Source organism: Megascapheus bottae, chromosome 11, assembly GCF_031878675.1.
Source record: "Megascapheus bottae isolate mThoBot1 chromosome 11, mThoBot2.hap1, whole genome shotgun sequence".
Classification (NCBI taxonomy): Eukaryota; Metazoa; Chordata; class Mammalia; order Rodentia; family Geomyidae; genus Megascapheus; species Megascapheus bottae.
Window position 1 is genome coordinate 37,696,809 of NC_143519.1, and position 18,854 is coordinate 37,715,662.

Genomic DNA, 18,854 nt, shown 5'->3' on the forward strand with positions numbered 1-18,854 from the left:
TGGTAGAGCTCTAGCCTTGAGAAAGTCCAATGACAGTGCTCAGGCCCTGAGCTCAAGCCCAGAACTGGCAAAAAACAAAAAATTCAGAAAGACCACACTATGTACTTCGACTTAAGGCATCACATCTATATGATTTAAATACATTAGATAAGAAAATAGAATGACAGTAGTCAGCGAAGGCAAAAATGGGCAAATTCTGTTCAATGGGTACAAATTTTCAGATATGAAAGATGAATACTTTCTAGTGTTTACCTGTACTATTTGCAAGTCTAATTTATAGTCTTGTCCTGACTGAATAGTGTCTATAATTCTTTTTTAATTGTGGTAGAGCTCATGTTATCTTGCCTTAACACACCGATAGACGCTTTCTACTTCTAGCACACAGAATACATTCCCCATCTTAAAACAACTAGAAATAAATAAAAACAGGCTATATAAAAATAATTCAATAATTTTCAAGATACTATATACAAGTAATAAACAGTAATTATTGAGAGAGAGAGGAAATAAATAGTCCCAAGGTTCTTCCAGATGACCCAAGGATACTCTGACCGACATAGGGATTGAGGACATGGAAATTTCCTCCAGAATTCTGCTCTTGAGAGGAAAGAAGAGCCGTAACCACAGGATTTCTCAGCTCTTCACAGCATTCCCCTGGGAAATTCTGCTGAGCAGTGATTAGGCCATCCATGTGATGGTACAAATAGGGCTAGGAAATAAACACCCAAAAAGTACTGAAAGACATAGTTCCTGGTGGTTGCCTAAGGATGTAAATCATGCCTTAAAGCAGAGTAGAAAATTTCATAGTTCATGAAGAATTAGGGAGTTCTCACACATGGTTTACTACCATTGTCCAAGTAATGACTAAATGACTATATTAGAAAAGAAATCAGATCTCAATTTAAAGCCTAATTTTCTATTTAAATATCTAGAAGAAATACAGCAAACTAAACACAAATTACACAGGAGAATGCAAGTATGGAACATCAGCATCATTGAATGAAAAATGAGAATAAGTGTCAGCAAAAAAAAATCAGTAAAAGCAAATGGTGATTTCTTAGAAAGATCAATAAAATTGAAACCCATATTATTTGCTGATCAATAAAAAGAAAGCATATAAATTACCAGTGTCATAAGATAAATGAAGAGACTACTGATTGCACAGACACCCACAAAAAATTAGGGAATATTAGAAACTATCTGATGACAGGAAATTTAACACTGTAGATTAAATTGAAAAATATTTTAAAGTCAGAAAAAAGCTCAATCAAGAGATAACTGATAGTTTAAATGTCCTCTTATCAACTGAAGAAATTAAATTTGTAGCTACATTTCTTTCAAAAAGAAATGTTAAGTTGCCAGGTGCCATCAATTTATAATCCTAGCTATTCAGAAAGCAGAAATCTGAGGATTCCTTTTGCAACATTCCCTGAAAGACAAATTTGAGAAACAATGAATCAGCTTCATCTCTGAGTTAGAATCATGCCTCAAGTGATAAGAGTGTCCGTTATGAGTGATAAAACTGTGTGAAGAATCACAGAAGAGAGCACATATACACAATGGATTTCAAGCTCTAATACCAGCACACACACACACACACACATAACATACACATGCACACACACAGGTATTCCTCCCTCATAGCAAAATAAAAAACAAGATAAAATAAAAATAAAAAAAGGAAAAAGAATGGCAGGCCAATACTCTTCATGCATAATTAGAAACAAAGAAATGTAGCCAGAAGTTTAGGAAATTGTCTTTTATTTTCTTTCTTTCCAGTCCTGACTCTTGAAGTCTGGTCCTGGGCATTGTCTCTGAGCCTCTTGTGGTCAAGGCTGGTGCTCTCCCACACCAGCCACAGCCCTGCTTCTGATGTTTTTGAGTAGTTTATTGGGTTAAAAGTCTCATGGGGACTTTTCTGCTCCAGCTGGCTTCAAACCACACAAACTTACATTTACTACAAATCAAAGCCAAACAAAATGATAGTGAATCATAAACAAAAGAAGGTTTATTTAAGGAATGTAAAATTGCTTAAATTTGCCTTTCAACAAAGATGAAATATCAATTGAATAAAGACAAGATGAATTTTCCATAATTGTTCTGGATGAAATTGAATATTCACACTTTTAAAAAAGCTTTTACACAACTACATAGGCATAAAAACTTATCACTATAGACACAATGTTTTATTACATAGATTAATATGTATATATGACATAGAAACCCTCAGCCTAATTTTAATCATGTTCTAAAATCTAAGTGCTAGTGCTTGTATATAGAGATTCCCTTCTTGAATACTTATTTGTTAAATATGTCATTTGAAATATGATGTAAAAATCAATGTTAATAAATACTTTAATAAAAAAAAACCTTTTTACCGTATTTTCAGTTCTTTAAAACTCCTCCCCACTGCTATCCAGAGTGGCTGAACTTGCTTACAATCCCACCAGCAGTGCGGTAGGGTTCCTCTTTCTCCACAACTCTACCAGCATCTGTCATTGTCTGAGTTCAAAATCTTGGCTATTCTTATTAGGGTAAGGTGGTATCTTAGGGTTGTTTTTATTTGCATTTCCTTTATGACCATGGAGGATGAGCATTCTCTCATATGCTTTTCTGCTATTTTAACCTCTTATTCCCATACCCAATGCTAGGGACATGGTATTGGAAATATAAACACAACTACATAGACATAAAAATTTGTGACTCTATAGACATAATGCTTTAATACATAGATTAATATGCATCTATGACATACAAACCCTCAGCCTAATTTCAATTGTGTTCTAAATCTAAGTGCTAATGATTGTATATAGAGATTCCCTTCTTGAATACTTGTTTGTTAAATATATCATTTGAAATGTGATGTAAAAATCAATGTTAATAAATTCTTTAATAAAAAAACTTAAAAACCACAAAACTTTTTACCCCAAATTAATTTTAAGATAGTTTATAAAATTAGTTGTAGAACCTGAATGGCTATACAATATCCAGAAGAAAACATGAAGAAAATAGCACCTTTCTGACTCAGGTTAGAGTCAAAAGATCTAAAAGTTAAAAGTAAAAACTTACATCTAAAACTGAAAGTATAACCTTAAAGGAAAAAATAAGTTAAGTTGGCTTTATCTATAGTAAGGTTTTTTTTGTCATTGAACAGGCAGATTAAGAAAATAAGCTGTATTACTTCTCAAACCTTGATAACCCTTCTCATGTTTTTGTCCCCCATTCTTTCCCCCACCCCCTAGAAGTACTGCATCCATTACCTGAAGAATGCAACTATAACCACTCTATACATTACCTTGACAATAAAATACAATTAAAAAAAGAAAATAAGCAGTATATAATCTTTAATGAAATGTTTTCAAATTTTACATGATAAAGGACAAATCATTCATAATAAAGAATATATTTATAACTGAAGCCCCAAATAAGAAAATTTGAAACAAAACATTTTAAAACAATGGGGTAAATTATGGAACAAGTACTTTATCAGCTAAAGTATTGATGGAAATAAGACATGTTAAAAACATAAGCAGCATCTTAATCATAAAGAAAGGAAGTATAACCTTCATTGGATAGACATATGTGTCTATTAGAATGTCTAATATAAAAATATTGACCATTTGAAGTATCCTCAGAAACATAAACTGGAACTCATATTGCCATTAATGTTAAATGGTTCATTCACTTTAGGAAACAGTATAGCACTTTTGAAATGCTAAACACAAAACAATCATATGCTGCAGATATTCTGCTCTACCTTAACAAACAAAACAGTGGCAATATATATTCATCTTCACAATTCTACATATTCATTCTCTTTCCTGTCATGATTATTATCAGTATATTCACTAATCACCCACTTTTCAAAGGTACCCATTTCTGTGTGTTACTATTTGTTAAATAGTAATGAGTAATTCCACTAAGCTTTATTGCACAATAATTTCTCTGAAAATAATCACCCTAATATAACAAATCAATAAATAGCTAATACCTTATGGAAGAATCTTTACAACTTAAGAGGACTATTGAGGATGTATTTATTGAGGATTTATGACGTACTAATTTAATTCCACAAAGAAACTCTTGTGGTCCACTTATTCACGGTATACTGACAGAGGCAAAATGTAGACAACACCTGATCACGAGTTCTACTCAAGAAGCCGTAATAAACTGAGAGAGAAAAGGGTTTCTACCCTGGCTATGAAACTCAAATTCCACCTAGTTCACCACTGGGAGCAACTTAACACAAAGTGTGGCACTATACTACAAAAAGCCTTATGAATGTCATATGGAGAGAATATAAGAAAAATAAGACTAGAGGATGATTAGAGAGACAGCACTGCTTATGGTTAAAGCAAGAAGTGCTGAGTGCTCTAAACATGGAAAAGGCATCAAAACACTGGCACTATTAGTGAAGGTAATGAAGGAAGCAGTCACTCAACTAGGACAATCAGTTGGATACTTGTGACATTCACTTATTGATGCATAGAGGTAATGTAGTTGATTAAACAAGAAAAAAATGTGTGCATCATTGTCAATGTTGAATCTAATGGGCTTTGGGGATAACTCTACACACACATTTTTTTTCTTTATTTCTTATTTTTTTATTGTGATTAATAGAAGGGTTACGTTATATTCACCAGATAGAAGGTGCATAACTTTACAGATATTGATACCCTTTCTCATGGCATGGTCCCCATTTCCCTCCCACCCTCTCCCTGCTCATCTTGATTTCCCCCCTTCCTTATCCAATTTCAAATAACCAAATAAGCATTTATCCAATATATCAGATATCAAAGTGAAATATTGTAACCATATGAGGTAACCAAGGGATGGCAAAAGAGATGAGAGATAACATAGTACATTAAGGACAACAATCACTCATTACATGCCTTTTGTTTCTATATCCTGGAGGTCCTTATATTTAGTTCACACACATTTTTTAACTGTCATACTTCTAGACATTTCTTAGAACTCCCAGAACAAGTACAGCAATATTGTTCCTTGTTAGAAACTTCCTTGTGTTCTGTGGATTGTGTTTATTTCTGGATAAGGAAATAGTACTTAGCTTCTATTGTGAGTATTTTATATACTCATTAATGACCGTCATTTTGCATGAATTATATTATGCCATGCCCATAGCATATTTTTGCTAATCTTCTAGGCTTGTTTCATTTATAAGGAATGTGAGGCTTAGATTACGTAACTGTCCTAGGATTACTTTGTGGCAGGGCTGGAGTTTAACAGTTTACTAGCAAAGTAGCAGAATTTCTTATCCCAAACTCACCACAGAGAGACCTATGACAAGGGCCTGTGAGTAAAAACAATGAATTGTGAAAAAAGCATGTTGTCATTAAAAATATAAACAATAAGTGTGGGGTGGTGGCAATCCTAGCTACTCAGGAGACTGAGATCTGAGGATCAAGGTCAAAGCCAGCCTGGGCACAAAAGGACCTGAGACTCTTATCTCTAATCAACCTCTAGAAAACCAGAAGTAGGTCTTGGCTCAAGGGTAGGGTGGTAGCCTTGAGTTGAAGAGCTCAGGGACCATGCCCAGGCCAACTTCAAGCCTCATAACCGCCCCCCACTAATTATATATATATATATATATATATATATATATATATATTCAATACAACAGGCAATTACATTCTGTAGTTAATATTCTAAGATGTGATTATTTTGCCTCACTGACTTCATATCTGAGATCAACCTATTTTTTTTTGCACAGTATTTCGTCTCATGGAAAGTGATGGCTCGATAACTCAGCCCTTGTACATGAGAAATGGTCTATGAGCAATAGCTCTATGTCTGGCTCATAAGAGCTAGAGGATGTATACAATTCAATCTCCCTGTACTCAGTGTTCTTATCATATTGTGACAATGGTGCCTCCAATTGCTCTATTTTAGCAGAATACATTTGGAAAATATACATTAAAATGAATTGAAGGCTATGAAGCACCAAGGAATTGCAAAAGAGTTTCATTAGTTTTACTTGTTTCTTCCTCTGTATGGTCTTGACAACCTTCTATTTATAGGTGTTAAGGGCAAACAGAAACCTTTAAATTATCTGATGCTGATTTATTCCTTTTTCCATTCTTCTTGGAAAGATTCTGTTAAATTGTCCATATACTTTACAAATGCAACAAAATATGATATTCTTTTTTGCCAGTCCTGGGGCTGGAACTCAGGGCCTAGGCACTGACCTTGGGCTTTTTTTCCTCAAGGCTAGGGCTCTATCACTTGAGCCACAGCACTGCTTCTGGCTTTTTTCTAAGTCTGTGGTAACAAAGAATCAATCCCTGGTCTTCATTCAAGCTAGGTAAGCACTCTTACCACTAGGCAAAACTCCCGGCCCCATGATATTCTTTTATCTGACAAAATGTATAGCTTCCATCTTTTAAAATATTACTTAAAATCCAGTTATCAGTTTGTCTTTCAAGTTAACTTTGCATAAAAAATACAAATCTCATACACTGCTCACAAAATATAAACACTAGTATTTCTCTATGTATGCTTTCTATGACTGCATTCTGTAATAAAATGTAAAATTGAACTCTTGAGTCCTCCTTGAGTTAGAGACTTGGACCCAATTAGTTTCAGGCATTATTTGACTTTGACAAATGATACCCCTTCCAAGAATCAATCTCCAGTCTACGAAATGAACTAATAATTCCATTTAACACAGAAGACCCTGAAGATTAAAGGATACATATAGAATAATGCAATTAAATTTGTATATCTATTATAAATAAGTGTTCAACACATACATGACAGTAAAATTCATTAATATCATTGGTGTGCACATTACATATATATGACCATATTCATGCTATCACAACATGCTTCTTTTACTTTATTTCCTTGCTTTTTTGTCCTTCCTTATATTTTGAGTTCCACAACCCCATGTTGTCTTTTAATAATAATGCTTCCTATGCTTACTTTCTGTTGATGAGTTCTCATCCAATGGAAATCAAGTTTCTGAAAAAAATTCAGTGTTTCATTTATGGAGTACTATTGTGTATTAAGCTTCCATAAGTATAGCGATACAATAGTTGATTAGCCTTCTCAATAATTTTGAGACTCCTGAGAATGATCTCTAGGTCTTGGAATTTTTAATTGATGTCCTTATGTTCTACTAATTTGCATGACCAGATCATACTTCCTTATGTTCCTCTAATTGGCTGTAGCAACAACATTTGGTGAATGTTTTAGAAGTTTTAGTAAATTTTATGGATTTGTGCCCATGTAATTATACAGCTATGTTCTGCAATCTTTGCATAATGTGATCTTTTACACTTCATTTTTCAAGAAACTAAACTCTACTCCTACTTCACAACTACTTTCTCTCATGCCTGGTCTAGCATGCATAGAAATGGTATTTGGACATGCTAATGGTAGGAATAGTTTCATCTCAACCAGGCTCTTAAATAATGATAATGGGTTAATTTCTCAGGAAAACTTGTGAAATAGGACATAGTAGTAGCAGTAATGTGATCATTACATTATCTGATCAAAAGTGTGTGTAGGAAAGATAAATTCAGATGCCATAGAGAAATTATATTCTTGGAGGGAATGTACAAATTTGGAGCTTCATGGACAGAACACTATGTCCTTCAGCAAATGTAGGCAAGCAGCAATACTTCAGTCAAGGTCACAAGATCTCTCTCCTTCCTCCCCTTCCTCCATCCCTATTCCCTCCTTCCTTTACTCCTTTCCTACCCCTCTCTCTATCTCTCTATTTCTCTCTCTTTCTTTTCTTTCACACACACACACACACAACTTTCTGCCTTCTCTGTCATCTTTTCTAATTACTATCTCTCTTTGTCTTTCCTTTCCTGAGTATCCTACTCATGAATATATCCTTTCGTTACTTCTTTTGAAACATTTTTAAGTCTCCCTATGGAAAATTTGCATTTCTTTTTACTCTCTCTGACATTTATTCATTTTAAATTCCTTAAATATAGTCTTACTTGTTTCATATCAATGTGTGGGAGAAATCTCATATGAATTAAGGTAGTAATTCCAAATCTGTAAGTATTTAGCCTGAAATGATTAGTCATCTCACAGAAATTTTCCCTTATATAAGAATAAACAATATTACAGAATGAATTTGAAAAGAAATCCACCCATTTTCATTTACAAAGATTCTCTAAACACATCCTTTATTTCTCTCTGGGCCACTTTCCCTGGTCCTATATCTAAGAAACTGGCCTGGTCATTGGCTGGCAAATTTGGGAAGAAAAGCTATGTGTGATCATAGTTCTATGATCATTTTCATCCTTTGGAGGTTAATACTTCTTCCATGTCTAAGTCTTTCATTCAACTAAGTGGGAAAGGTGCTAGATATACCTACTTCTGATGGTTGATTCTAGAAATTCTTTCTACTTAAAATGCACAGTACTGTTCTCAAACCTGCACTCAGAGAATGTGTTGCTTTCTTCTAATTTATCCCTTATTTCCCAAGCTGCTATGGAAATGAAGAAGGAAGGATGGAAGCCATGCCGAGATGGTTATTTTTCATTATCAGCTTGATGAGATTGAGAGGCAAAAGTACACTTCTGCGTGCATCTATGACAGTGTTTCCTGACAGGAGGGAATTGTCTTCCTAAATATGAGAGGCACCATCCCCTAGGTTGGAGGCTCAGAAGAAATAAAAAGGGAACCAGGAGGAACTCCTCTGCAGAGCCATTCTATCTTTTTCTGCTTTCTGGCAGCCAGGCACTCCTAGTGATGGACTGAAACCTCTGTAAATGTGAGACAAATAAAGCTTGCCCCCTTTAACTTGTTTCTGTCAGGTACTTTATCATATTAATGAAACACATTAATGCACACTTTGGAAATCCCATACCCTCTGATGCCAAATTACTTGCAACTTTCACTGATTTTCATTTCTGTCCCATTTTTCTTTTCCTTCAGACTCGGTATTTGACAAGCAAAAAGTCTATCCAGCTGCTTATAATTGTTTTCAGTGTGAACCAATAACAAAAGAGCATATCTCCTGTGTCCTACACTAAAAATAATGATGCTGTTTATAAAGCAAATAGAGTTTAGTTTTGGACTACCTGAATCTTAAAATACACACAAAACTGCAAAATTCATGTGATTTTGCATCAACTTTAGAGTCAACAATTTACTCTTTTGCCTAGGGAAGATACTAAATTATTTGTTTAAATATGTTTTGATGGCTTGAGCACACATTTGTCTAAAATAGAGCAAGCATTATACAAAGATCACCACAGGCCATTTTAAGTACAAATTTGCTTTGGAGACCCCACAAGCTTGCAAAGATGCATTTTCCTTTCCCAAAGACATCCCTAAGCCAGGCACTATAATTAATTCTTTGGGGGCAATATAGAAGAGAAAGACTCTTGGGGCTATTTTCACTCAGAATGCTAGCTTTGGTGTGAAAGGTGAGATGTGTTTAGCTCCGAGTCTCAATTACTCCTGCCTTTTCTCTAGTTGCTGGCTTGAGGTCACTAGGCTGGTGACAAAACCGTACCCAAACTCTTTATGCAATAGCGAACATAAAGTACAACAGAGCTCTCTTCTTTTTAATGAGAAAGCTTTTTCCAAACTTGACAAAACAGTACTTTATGACCACTTGATTTTCATCTTTATGAAGTAAATTTATTCCCAATCAATTTCCTCTGTTCACAGGTAGATTTAGCTTTCATTAAGATTTGTTAGGATAGTGATATTCAGTATTTGCTAAGTCTCTCAGTAAGACACTGAATTTATTGGCTACCCTTTTCATCTTCTTTCAAGGCTGCTCAGCTTCAGCAAACAAATTTTAAAAAGTCACTTTTTTTTCACTGGGAGAATGTTGACTTCCTTGTTAGAATTCTGATTACACAGTACACCCTTTAAATGTAAATTGAAGAAGTACATACAGTTACTAAAATGTCTCTTTCTCCTTTAATCTGATTAAAGTTTTCTTTCTTTAAAAACTACTAATCCTTCTTCCTTAGATCTCTTTGAGTTTCCAAGAACTGCCCTTCAACAGGTCAAGTGGATGAATGAATGTTTTGAGTTCCAAATTCATCTAAAGAACATAATCTGGAAAACCTTTACTGACTGTTCCCTTTGGAAAATTCTGTAGATGTGCATGCACTTGGAAATTGAATCATCCACTTAGAAATTCTGGACAGCAATAAAGACCTTTATTTCTTGTAGACATCACTGAGGTGGATAATAGTATATTTTATTTTCTTTAATCCAGTGGTATTTTCCCCTTGAAATAAAACAGCAGAAGGTGCTGTTAAGATGGTCTTCTTCATGGCTCTAAGGAAAATACTTAGAACTCATCATGTATTTATCTATACATCCTGTATTGTACATGACATAACTGTGTTGTCCCTTGAATCAGATTCATTCAGGATTTAGATTGTATGGATTAAACTTGGATAAGTAAGGTAGCATCTCCCTAGGATTCCACTGAAATTTATACACATGCCCTGAGGATCATCAGTTAAAACTCTCTTCAGAAATCAGTGTTGTGAGACCTGCCTCTAATCCCAGAACTCAGGAGGCAGAGGTAGGAAGGACTGTGAAATTGAGGCAGCTTGGGCTATATAATGAGTTTAAGGCCAATGCAAATGTACTCTTTTTTGTCAGTCCTGGGTTTGAGCTTGGGGCCTGACCACTGTCCTTGGACTTTCTCAAGGCTAAAGTTCTACCACTTGAACCTCAGCACCGCTTCCAGCTTTTTTCTATATATGTGGTACCAAGGAATAGAACCTGGTTCTTCATGCATGCTAGGCAAACATTCTACCACTAGGCCAAACTCCAGACTGGGCTACTAAGCAAGACCCTATCTCAAAAATATTCTTTATATAATATGTTATAATATAATTACAGGGAAATAAACATTCAAAAATCAATATCAAAAGGAATAATCATTCAGATGTACCTTATGCACTGGGGACTTAGCTCAGAACTTTACAGTTGCTAGGAAGTTATCTACCATTTGAGCCATGCCCCCATCCCCAGACTGCCATTTACAACAAAGTAAGGAGATGAGGTGTGGTGGTAAATCTTGAGAGTGAGATGTATGCAGGAAATCTGGGGGAGGTGGAGGACAGTGTGAACATCAAGTGGAGACAAGTCAGCAGTAAACCAGCTTTCACTATGCCTTCTCCTGCAGCACTGCCTTTCCATCACCTCAGTTGGTGCTAAGACAGCTGGTTTTTTCTTTTCTTTTCTTTTCTTTTTTTTTTAACTCAGGAGTCTACTTACTTCCCAGATCTTTGAAATCCTTGAGACAGATCTGTTGGCAGTAGATGAGATGGAGATTTACAGCTAGTGTCAGAAGCATATTAATGCCTCTGAGGTCCATAATGTCTTGAATTTCCACAGTGGCTCCACATAAATTTTGACTTAGGACATAAAGGAGTGAAGTGGTCTTTGGGGATAGAGGTTGATAAGGCCCTTAAGTTAGATAGAGGAGTGAAGACTGCAGTAGTGGATTAGGTACCCATAGTTATTGTGAGAGCCTCTCAGTACTTAGGATCTAATAACAGCCCAATCTGAAAGAGCACATGTTACACAGTGTCACCTGCTATAGGATTTCCCCACCATGGATTTAGCGATGTTTGCACTAATTCTTCATTGTGGAGTACTAATTTGTGTCTTGTAGGCTTTTTAGCATTATTTCTTGCCTCTACCATTCGATGCCAGTGGCATCACCTCTCTAGTGGTGACAATCCAAAACATTCCCAGCTGTTGCCCAATGTCCCTTAGGAGTAAAATCAGCTATAATTAAGAACCAACAGATTAAAATGCACAAGTCCATCCCACTGAATTTTATATCAGTTTACCTCTAACTTTTAATATTCCTACATTGATGAATCAACTTTTAATATTTTCCCATTATTATAATTAAATCTATTACAGAGCTTTAAATTATCTCAAGCATTAAAAAAAAAAGTTTTAAGTGGGTGACGGTGGCTCAAGCCTGTAATCCTAACTATTCAGAAAGCTGAAATGTGAGAGTTATGGTTCAAAGCCAGCCCCAGCAGTAATGCTCTGTGAGATTACTATCTTCAATTAACCACCAAAAAGCCAGAAGCTGTGGCTCAAATGGTAGAGCACTGGCTTTGAACAAGAAAGGTCAATGACAGCACACAGGGACTGAGTTCAAGTTCTAGAACAGGAACACACACCAAAACAAGGGTTGGAGGCATGGCTCAGGTAAGGAAAAGAGTCAGGTATGAGGTTGCAGTTCCTATCTCATAGAAAAAGGAAGAAAGGTGGGAGAAAGAAGGAAGGAAGGAAGGAAGGAAGGAAGGAAGGAAGGAAGGAAGGAAGGAAGGAAGGAAGGAAAGAAGGAAGGAAGGAAGGAAGGAAGGAAGGAAGGAAGGAAGGAAGGAAGGAAGGAAGGAAAGAAGAAGGGAAGGAATGAGGGAGGGAGAGAAGATAAGGAAATGTTTCTCCTTTGTATTTGTATTTGGTTTCATCTTGTAGAGTTAGCTAGTGCAGCAAAAATTCCACTCACATATTAATTTCAGAGTATTTTAGAGAAAAAAATCAAGCGTTTTAGAGGATTTTTAAAGTTTTAAAAATGATTATCCTTATGCTTATAAATACAGAAGAGCTTTTGAAGGGCATTTTTAAAAAAAGTTTACTGAATCCTTATATAGCCACATACCTAAGTTTACTCTGTTTTGTACATGAAATTGTAAGTGGCTTGCTTAAGAACATACAACAGCATTTTGGAGAAACAATAACTCCAAGTCACATATTTTGGCATTGAATACAGGTACTTGCCAACATCGTACTTAATGCCTTTACTAGTTAAACATGAGGAGTTAGCAAAATGTTCTCATTAATAGGAAGAGAATACTCAGACAGCAAAAGGCTAGTGTTCTCTAAATTGACTGAATAAGTTTTCTAGTTTGTCCTTTAAAAAAGTATGTAATTTCATTTAAAATTAGTTTATAAATTTTGTCATAGAACATGAATGTAATTTTATGTGCCATGTCCTGCCTAGTCTCAGAGTCCATAATTACCCATTTCTTTTTCCTCCTATTCAGAGGAAAATTAGATCAGCCATTTTCACACATAAATATATCATTCACCAACAAAAATTTCCTTAGAGCTCTTACTTCATAACTGAGGTTAGGAAAGGAAAAATGTGGACATGGGGAGAGATTACAAAACTGTCTATAAGCAATTGCAGACTTTTCAAGTACTACTCTATTCAATTTATTTTGCTATCCCTTAAAATAGCAAGAAAACAGGCTTGATCTATTCTTTACCTCATGATTTCACCCAAGTCACTTCATTTTTCCCAATCTCTCTTTTCTCATCTGTAAACTGAAAATGATCATTTATATCTTCAAACTTGTATTATGCAGATTGACTACAAAATGGTCAAAATATGGTAAATGTTGACATGTCAACTATTATTAACTGTGCAATCTGAACATCACTAACTCGACTGCCAACACTTGTCCTGCCATAAGGATAATAAATTCTAGTAGTGTAATTCTCCTTCCTTCTTTCTTTTTCTGAGAATCTACCTATCATCTCTTTGTTTTCAGTGACAGGTATAAAAAAAGCCTTTTGAAATCTTGGGAAAATAAAATATGTATATTATGTATATTAAATAATATACATAATTTAACTCGCTGCTCATTCAAATCATCCCTAAATTTAGTGGACTAAAACAATAGATGTTAAGTAACATTTTTGATGGCGAGGAGCTCAGGTGTTGCTTAGCTGGGTCCTCTGAAGAAGACCTCTTTGTAAGGCACAATCCATATATAAATGTGGGCTGCTGAAATCTCTAGAATTTATCGGAGTAGGGGACAACTTTAACCTCACTCATGAGCTTCTTAATGATGTGCATCCTGTCTTCACTGGCTGATGCCCAGACTTGTAAATTTTTTGTCAATTCTCTGTACTGTGACTCTGAACTTAGCTATTAACTTCTCTCAGAAAGGACCAGCTCAAAGGAAGAAAGTATTTTCAAGATGGAAACCAACCAAAGCCTTTTATGACAAATGACTCCTTACCACCTCTTCCATATTTTATTTCAATAGACAATTGTGAGTAAAATCTAGCACGTACAGAAAAGAAAAAGTTACCAAGTTGGTTTCTTCTAGGAAACAGGATCATGATGGACTATACAAGAGGTCCTACCATGTAGATCCATGGAATCAGATAGAAGGAAAAACCGAAAACAATAGGTAAGGTAAAGCAGATTTCTGGTTAATTTGTTCCTGGTCCAGGTCCAGAGGATAAACTGTTCTTGAGTGAAATGTTTCCATTTCCTATGATGCCCAGGTTAGAAGTGCATCACGGTAGAAGGATGCTACAAGGGAAACAGTTTTGAAGCCACAGAGGCTAATAAGCTAACACCATGATACTATTTCCAGACTTGTCACCGTTCTGCGAATCTTTTTCTTTAAACTTACGTTGGAGGTCTCCATTTATGTACTCAGAGTAGGGAATGTGTAGTAGATCACTGCCGAAAGCTGCTTCCCACAGGAGGAAACCTTCTGCAGGATATTATTTATTCTCTTCTTCCTGTCTTATTCTGAGAGGAAGGGAAATTGAAATAGAGGACCCTTTCGAGCACAGAATGAATACAGAGCTTGTAACTGTCACGGTATTTTTAGTTTAAACTTAAGCCTTTCCTATTTTTTTTTTCCAGTAGACCCTTTGAAACTGCCCCTGCCAATGTAGAGGAAGCCACGTAAGTGACTACTTTTCAAGCAAACACTGCATCTAAGTTAATTAAAATGCCTCCAATGTTTTCTTTCTCAAGCCTGAACTGCTTCAAGGAAAAATAGCAGACTATTCAACTGACAAGGGGACAAAAGGAAAGTCAAACAAATTGACAAAAAAAATCATGGACTGAATATAATCATCACATCTTTCAAGCGATATGTTTGTTTTACTTGGACCTTTGTTTTTGACTTGTTTCTTCTTAACTTGTAACATGCTGATGACCAACTGTCCATTTACGTCTGGGATTTAATAACCATGTCATGATCAATTACAATGTGCTGGCTTTTTCTTCTCTTTCAAGAGATCACTGCTGTGAGATTGGCCAGGTCTGGATGGGAGATGAGATGACTTTTCCATACAGACTGAGCTACATGTATGAGCAAAATCAATGGCATTATGCTGTGAAATAAGCAGAGAAGCCTGTTACTTGGTTTTGTTCAATTTTTATATTCAGGAATCCTCTTCATTTTCTTCTAATCATCCATTTCTTAAACATCCTTGAGAGGGAGAATAACTTACACAGTCACAAGAAGTTTCACATTAACTCAAGTTGAATTCATTTCAGAATTATAATGGTAAACCAAACAGAAGATCATGGATCAATTACAGGAACCACACCTGTAAACTCACCCCTACCTCATTTCCCTTTGTCCATCGAGACAAATCATGAGAAATCATTGGAATAATATATGAGATGATATCCACCCCCACTAGCTCAAATATGTTCTGGAAGCTAGAAAATCGATCTCATTTTGTAGTGGGTAGTTTTATTTTTATTTTATTTATTATTATTTTTTTTTGCCAGTTCTGGGCTTGAGCTCAGGGCCTGAGCACTGTCCTTGGACTTTCTCAAGGCTAGAGCTCTACCACTTGAGCCTCAGCACCACTTCCGGCTCTTTTTTTATTCTATATGTGGTACCGAGGAATCGAACCCGGGTCTTCATGCATGCTAGGCAAGCACTTTAACCACTAGGCCAAACTCCCGGCTGTAGTGGGTAGTTTTATGTTTCTACTTGGTTAGGCTACTCTAGCCAGTTATTCAACTGAACACATATCTAGTTGCTACTGTGAAAACATTTTAAAGATATAGTTACTATCTACCATCAGTAAGTTTTTGTAAAGGAAACTATCTGATAATGTGGCTAGGCCTCATGTAAGCAATAGCTTTTAAGAGTAATAAGTGAGTTTTCTTTAAAAAAATTGCCTCAAGTTTTTGGCAAAAATATTAAGCACATATGCATTGACATCACCTTGGAAAGCATCTCCTTTTCCCACACAATCAGTCCTATTTTATAAATACCTCTGGAAGGAGGATACAAAAAGCAGAAAGATACAAAAGTGCTTGCATGGATAAGACATGGCACCAGTTAGATGTTGGAAATGAAGGATGAGAGGCAAGACAACTGTCAGGATTTTGTATCTGTTATTGCGTTTATATATCTCTGTATTTGCTGATGGAGATACAGAATATAAATGAGAATAGTATTTTCAGAGAAGATAGATTTCAGTTTGAAATTGTGATTTTGAAGTTTATTTGAGGCTGTTAAGAGAAAACACAGTCATTTTTAGACTTCAAAAATTTTTTGGTTAGAAATAGAGATACGAGAGTACATCAGTTTACATTCATCCATTCCAGAAAAACCGGAGATGCCAGACCACAGTGAAGGAACTTGAGGAAGAGCACACAAAACAACTTAGAAAATATTGGAATTTCTTCTTTGCTTTGTTCATAAGAAAAGACTCAATGCTAAAGAGAAGGAGAGATAAAACAAAAAATTAGGGACACCTCAAAATCTAGAAGGTATAAATATCTCTCAGCAAGAGCAGCTTTGGTGAAACTGAAGCTTTGTACTGACTGAAAAAAACATGCAAATAGCAAAACCAGAAATCGAACTTCTCTTCATGAAAATGAGAGACATAGACACACATACACACACACACACACACACACACACACACACACACACACACACACACAAACCTACACAGAGAGAGAGAGAGAGAGAGAGAGAGAGAGAGAGAGAGAGAGAGAGAGAGAGAGAGAGAGAGAGAGAGAGAGGGAAAGAGAGAGATTGACTCTTACATAGAAAGAGAAGCAGTTCAATGTATGTGAATTAATGCACCTTCTATCTGGCAAATATCATGTAACCCTTTTATTAATTACAATAAAAATATTAAAAAAAACAAAGAAAGAGAAGCAAGTTCAAAAGGAATTTTGGTGCTAACTATAGGAGAGCTGTGACATTCAACTGAAGATATTCTTGTCCTTTATTTGACTTGTTTTAATTAAAGGGGAGTTATTACAGAGTCTATTTACATGCTGAACAGGAATAAATGTAATTATTTCCTTTGTTTGAAAAATAGTTTGACTAGAAAGGGAGAGAGGGAGAGGGAAGGAGAAAGACAGAAAGACAGACAAACACAAACACAGATACAAAGACATATAGACACACTGACAACCAGAGACAGACAGACAGACAGACAAGACAGAGAAAGACAGAGAGAAAACTGGTCAGAGATCCCTAAATACCAAAAACTATTGTCAATCACTGGAGATGATTTGTTGTTTGTCAGTTAGGAATACCAGAGAGAAAATATCCAACTTTCCAGGGCCTGTGATATATACATGTAAACATCTTGGAGAAGGTTGGGGCAGGAGTTTGGCCCTGCACTAAGACCAGGATTTGATTTCTCAGTACCACATACATAGAAAAAAAGCCAGAAATGGACCTAAGGCTCAAGTGATAGAGCTCTAGTCTTGAGAAAAAAGAACTCACGGACAGTGCTCAAGCCTTGAGTCCATGCCCAGAACTGGAAAAGAATAAAAAGACTTGAGGAAAGGAAGATGATTGGGGGGGGGGGAGGGAGGGAAAGGAAAGGGCGACAAAATCATGAGAAGGGATATCAAGGTTGAAGAAGTAATCTACCCATTATCTGATGAATGTAACTATAAGCCCTCTACACATTATTCTGATGATAAAATACAATATGAAAAAATGTTTTCTGAATTGTATACATTAATAGGGATCTGTAATCCCAAGAGTCAACAGAATATTTAAAGATAAAAATCAATATATATCAAGATGATGGATATTTAATACTAGGTGGAATAATAATAGTAATAATAATAATGCCACAACTAAATCTGAGGCTTTGAGAGATGCTAAATTATATAGATATATTTGGGCAAGTATCCATTACTAAGGAATAGCTAAGCCACAAGAGGATATGACCAAAGCACATCCAGCCTTCTAAAATAATTGCAAAAAAAATCACTGGGCACAGTTACATGTCTCTTGAACACAATGCCTTCTTTTTAATATATAGAAGTTTATAAACATTGTGAATTTCTGACTCTGTTAAGAACCTTTGACTTTGAACTCTGAGCAAAAGTATTTCATTAAATGTGAACCTGAAGTGAATTTCCTTATTCCAGGAATGATTTGAAAAGAAAGCACCTGAGGTTGGCCTGGTATTTTTTTCTCAACCTCAGAGAAGGTTGTGTATGGAGAAGATGAGCTGCACTTATTTCCTAGGAAATTCTCACAGACATTTCTCTTAATGAGGGTCTGGAGAAATAGCTGAGAAGAAACCATAATGGGAGGTATTCCATCTTGAAAGATTAACGTAGAAACAGGTACCAAACCAAACAAACCACAAATATTTAAGCTGTAAAATGAAAGGAAAGAAAAATATATTCTAAATCTATATTAAAAGTGATGCCATGTAGCTGTATAGAACTCCAGTGAGGGTTGTGGAATGAATCTTTAATGGTATCATTTATGCTTGTCCCAATTCGCTATGTTCACAATGAGAACAGCCCACAAATCTTCATGTACTATTTTATTGCACAGAAAACTGGCCACCATCTCACAGAGCAGCCATTGTAAATTAGAAATACATTCCGTTTGGTTTGAGCATAACACATTTGGAAATTTATGAAGTTGCATAAAAGCACACAAAAGCATTTCAGAGACAGTTTAGCCCTGTGGCTTTCTTCTAGTCTTGGGATTCAGAGAAGGGAGAACTGGGACTACTTACAGTGCTGCTTTTTTCTTCAGGGGTCTCAAAACCATTCTGCCTAAGTGCAGCCTCCCACTCTTCATTATCTGGATTGT

The 18,854-nt window shown here is 35.7% G+C and overlaps 1 long non-coding RNA gene across 1 annotated transcript; it reads left to right on the forward strand.

The window, feature by feature from the left end:
- Window positions 1-12,149: 12,149 nt before the first annotated feature.
- Window positions 12,150-14,892, forward strand: LOC150056905 (uncharacterized). Its single transcript, XR_016537018.1, has 3 exons — window positions 12,150-12,192; window positions 14,109-14,192; window positions 14,660-14,892. It is a non-coding gene; the product is annotated as an uncharacterized LOC150056905 (long non-coding RNA).
- The last annotated feature ends 3,962 nt before the right edge of the window (window positions 14,893-18,854 follow it).